Source organism: Odocoileus virginianus, chromosome 2 (assembly GCF_023699985.2).
Source record: "Odocoileus virginianus isolate 20LAN1187 ecotype Illinois chromosome 2, Ovbor_1.2, whole genome shotgun sequence".
Classification (NCBI taxonomy): Eukaryota; Metazoa; Chordata; class Mammalia; order Artiodactyla; family Cervidae; genus Odocoileus; species Odocoileus virginianus.
The window spans coordinates 45,964,134-45,969,503 of NC_069675.1; the positions used below are offsets into that span (position 1 = coordinate 45,964,134).

General features: G+C 41.5%; 1 pseudogene; it reads right to left on the bottom strand.

The window, feature by feature from the left end:
- Positions 1-2,381: 2,381 nt before the first annotated feature.
- LOC110134802 (adenomatous polyposis coli protein pseudogene) lies at positions 2,382-3,465 on the bottom strand (annotated as a pseudogene).
- Positions 3,466-5,370: the final 1,905 nt, after the last annotated feature.

The window sequence follows — 5,370 nt, forward strand, 5'->3', positions numbered from 1 at the left end:
TGGCCTTTTGAGAATAATAATATCCAGTATTCTTGCCTGAGAAATTCCATGGACAGAGGATCCTGGCAGGCTACAGACCAAAGAGTTGCAAAGAGTTGGACAATGCTGAGCTACTGAGCACACATGCACACATGGTAATAAAGCAGAAAAGGCAACTACTATTTATGTCTCTAATTATTATATCTAGAGCCTCTTTTCCTTGGTTTTAGGTTTACCTGGTTCCTTTTTCTAATGATTAATTTTTTTCTTATCTACAGTTTCCCTTTCTCCATACCCTCATCAACATTTAAAAAAAATAATTTTTTTAAAATTTATTTTTGACTATACTGGTTCTTCATTACTTTGTCTGAGCTTTCTCTAGGTGTAGTGAGCAGGGGCTACTCTCTAGTTGCAGTATGTGGACTTATTGCAGTAGCTTCTCTTGTTTCGAACCACAGGTTCTAGGCAAGTGGGCTTCAGTGGTTGCGGTGCACAGACAGTTGCTCTGCAGCATGTGGAATCTTCCCGGACCAGGGATCAAACCTGTGTCCCCTGCATCAGCAGGCAAATTCTAATCCACCACCATCAAAGTCTTAGTGATTAATTCTAAATTATGTTTAATCCTCCTTCTCCTGTCTTCTCCATTTTGCCTCTCAAATTATCAATAGGTTATTTGGGCTTGATGCAAGGTTATTTAAAGTTACCTTTAAATATAGAAACTCTGATTGAAGTTCTCAAACTTATGACTGATTTTCTTTGTTGTCCCAAGGGCAGGGAGAGCATCATACTCCCTAGTGGACAGCACGTGGGAAGTATGTAAACAGTGAGTTTCTGTTGCTGCCAAAGACCAATGACTTGGTTACTAATCCCCTAAATCATCCTGTTTGTTGAAACAAACTTGACTTATTCTGAGCTCCTGTCTTTACCTTTGGTTGAGAATCAGGCATTACTCTTTTTGAAAAAGCGTAACAATTTACTAAAACTCCGAGAGAGTAAGGTTTACCAGTAGAAATAAAGGTCAGGATATAAGGAAGTGCATACACTGATTTGAAACATTTGAAAGGAATGTGTCCTGGGGGCAAGTCTTGTGCCCCCGAACCTCAGCATATGCTATTCCATCTGCCTGGAATGCCTTGCTTCCATCTTTCAAACACTGCCCAGGTGTCTGAATCCTTCTGACACCTTTCTTGATCTTACAGATATAATTATTTCCTATGCTGATGGCTCAAGTGGTAAAGAATCCACTTGCAAAGCAAAACATGCAGGAGACCTGGGTTCCATTCCTGGGTTGGGAAGATCCCCTGCAGGAGGAAATGGTAACCCACTCCAGTATTCTTGCCAGGGAAATTGCACAGACAGAGGAGCGTGGGGGGCTGCAGTCCATGGGACTGCGAAGAATCGGACGCGATTGAGTACATGTTGATGATGATGACATGCTACTCCTGTAGAGCCAACATACCTCTATTGTGGCCATAAAGTGGAACAGAAGCAGTGCAGTACGGTGATCGAGAACTTTAACTCTGGCACCAAACTGGGTTTGAATCTCAGTTCCACTAGCTGTGTGACCATGACCAAGTTATTTAACTTCTTGTTGCCTCAATTTCCTCTTTCATAAAATGGTGATAGTAATAATATTTACCTCATAGAGTTGTTGTAAGAATGAAATTAAACAATATATGCAAAATGCTTTAAAAAGCACCTGACAAGTAATAAGCACTATGTGTTAACTATTTTCTTTTTTAAAATTTTTGGCCACACCATATGACATGTGGAGCCTTAGTTCCCCGACCAGGGATTGAATCTAAGCCTCCTGCACTGGAAGGTGGAATCTTAACTACTGGACCACTGATGAAGTCCCTATTTTCTTTATTTATATGTTTATATGTTTAATTGGCTCATAAACTACTTGAGGACAGTGTAAGTTATCTACTGCTTTTTTTTATTAAAAAACATTAGTTTTTAATATTAATTTAACATTAACCACTCTATGGTTACCATTTAAAAGTAGGATTATATCAAATCATTCTTTTTTTCTATGCCAAGTCATTCTTATGTGAGAATTAGATACATATACATATACATATTCATATACTGAGGACATCAGTGCATCAGTTCAACTTTTTAACATATCTAACTTTATAAAACAGATCCCTAAATTTAGGAAAACTGTACAAATGCAAGTTATGTATATACTTGGACCATAAAGAAAGGTGAGGGCTGAAGAACTGATGCTTCTGAACTGTGGTGTTAGAGAAGATTCTTGAGAGTCCAGTGGACTGCAAGGAGATCCAACCAGTCCATCCTAAAGGAAATCAGTCCTGAATATTCACTGGAAGGACTAATGCTGAAACTGAAGCTCCAATACTGTGGCCACCTGATGCGAAGAGCCAGCTCACTGGAAAAGATCTTGATGCTTTTTTTTTCTCTTCTTTTGGCCGTGCCATTTGGCTTGTGGGATCTTAGTTCTCTGACCACAGACTGAACTCAGGGCCTGGCAGTAACAGCACTGAGTCCAAACCAATGGACAGACAGGGAATTCCCAAACATGCTTTTTCCCCTTTTCATTTTCTTTAAGGTACCTGTGCTCGTTTTCCTTGCCTCGTATTCCAACTGGCTTCTGGTCATATCTGTTTGTAAGGAAAAATTTTCAGTTAAAGGAAGGCTATCTATTCTTCTGGTGAGATTCTGAAGTTGAGCATAATACCAGTCTTTTTCCTTTTCTTCTTTATCAAGGCCAGCAAGAAGCAATGATCTCTCTTTTTCAAGTTCTTCTAAATAACCGGTATTTTCTCTGCTTCCATTTACAAACCCTCTTCGTGGAAATGAACCCATAAGAACAGGACTGCACTCTCCTGAGCGACTAGATACAGATCCTTCTCGGCTTCCGTAAGAACGGAGGGACATTTTGGACCGTAGTTTCACTCCAGGGAAATTACTGCTATCTAAGTTAAGTACTTTAAGACGCTCTAATAAATCAATCTGTCCAGAAGAAGCCATAGCTTCATCTTCAATACTTCCTTGTAGTTGTTTAAGTACTTCCTTCATATTAGATGCCTCAGTTTCCAGTTTTGTAAGATGACTGGAATTATCTTCTAGCTCTTGTCGAAGATTTGAGTTCTCCATCTTCAGGGCCTCAACTTGCTTTAACAACTGATCATAGGAAGCTGCAGCGATCCTTGGCTACCCCTGGACCTGCCAGACGCTCGCCCCGCGGACAGAAGCACGGACGCAGCCTGGGCGCTTCCTCTCCTGCCGGACACAGCCCCTGCCGCCGCCGGAGCTCCGGGATCCGACAGCACAGGGCGGTACCGAAGTAGGCAAAGCGGCGACCGCACTGGAGCAGACCGAGGTGTACATAGCGGGCGCCGGCGGCTCAGGAAGGCAGCTCTGTGCTTGACCTTCCTCACCGGTGGCCAACGGCGCTCCCTGGGAACAGCATCCCGCCTGGGCCCGCTGCGCCCGGGCCTGCGCCCGCGGCTCCCCCATCTACTGCTATATTCAAATTACTCCAAAACTCAACGATTCAAACAACAAACATGATGTTATGGTTTTGTGAGTTAGGAATCTGCAAACACTTAGGTAGCTCCTCTGGTTCAATGTTCTTACCAGGCTGAAGCCAAGGTGTTGGCTCGGCTGGCAGAAGGCCCCGCTGGGGGAGGATCTTGTGGTTGTTGGCAGAATTAAATTCTTCATGGATTGTTGGACCCAGGTCTCAGTTCCACCTTCAGTTCCTTTCCACTGGGCAGCTCACAACATGGTGGCTGGCTTCCATTGAATTAACCAGGGAGACACGCTGAACAAGAGAATTCACCCTAATTTTTTAACCTAATCTCAGAAGTGACATCCTTCACCTTTCCTGCCTTCTATTTGTTAGGCGCACAGCACTAGGTCCAGCCCACACTCAAGGTGAAGGAATTACACAAAAGCAAGAATCAAAGGACTCAGGGCTCCCTGGAGTCCATTTTAGATGCTGCCTGCCCAGTGATCACATTCTTCCCAGGTACAAATTGTACCCGTTATTTCCCTAAGTCTCATCTCATTATAGGCAGGGACTGTAACTACTGCCACCTTTTCTTACGTATTCAAACAAAAGGAAAATGGTCACTTTCTTCTGTGTTGTGAAGGAAAAGTATAGAATCTTTTGTCACTAGAACTTAAGATAGAACAAAATTCTATAAATAAAAATGTAATGAAGAACAAGATTTTTCTGAGTCTTTACTGTGAGTGCCCTGAAACATTTTGGAGAATTTAGTAATTACACAAATTTTAAACATCCATCATTTTAATTTTTTTCTCATATTTGGTTTGAGTGTGACGCTATTCCAAGAGATCAGGAGGTAAAACTTAATTTTACATCTTAAATTTCAATAAGCTCATCCAAGTAATTTTTATCTTGTCTATTTATGGTTGGATTCATGATGTCAAGAAATGTGGATAATTTAAACTCTCTTTTCCAAAACAACTCCTGATTATGGTTGTCCAGGAAGGTACAACCAAATAAAACACAGCATTGCATTCAAATAGAACTCTTCTTGGGCTTCCCAGGAGGCTCAGTGGTACAAATCTGCCTGCCAATGCAGCGGACACAACTTAGATCCCTGATCCGGGAAGATCCTACATGCCTCAGAGCAATTGACCCCGTGCACCACCACTGTTGAGCCTGTGCTCCAGAGCGGGGAGCTGAAAGTACTGAGCCCATGTGCCTCAACTACTGACACCTTCATGCCCTAGAGCCCACGCTCCAAAACAAGAGAAGCCACAAGAGAAGTTTCAGCACAGCCAAAAATAAATAAATAAATAAAATTATAAAAACAAATAGAACTCTTCTCATTCAGTCATCTCTGGAGATAGGCATTTCTCCAATCTCTAGCTATAAGTGCATTCATTCACCTGTGATATGAAACAAACACAAAGTAGGTATCTGACATACCTTGCTCTCTGCCCTTGAGACGTATTTTCCCAGCGCATAAGCAAAAACCATCTGCTTTGCCATGGAGCCTCTGGTTGGATCTGTAATAGCAGTTGGAACAGGGCACTTGGAGAAAGGGGAGACAGAAGGGGATTTCCCCTTATGAAGACCTGAGTTCAGTGCCATGAGAAAAACCAGAGAAATTGACATTAAAGCTGACAGGTCTCTTCAAGGAGTGTGTATTGATGGCACAATAATTAAAATCTATTTCTCTTGTTCCCAGTCCAATGAGCCAGAAAATCTTTTTCCTATTTTAAAATGTTGGGATTTTAAGACAAATTTTAGTTTTTAGATTTAAATGATCAATATAAAGGGAGATTTTTAGCTACTTCATCTATCAGAACTAAAGATCCTGGTACTCAATTTCATTTATTCACGTCTTGTACTTTATAAAATCAGAATTCTCAATGAATGTTACAAAG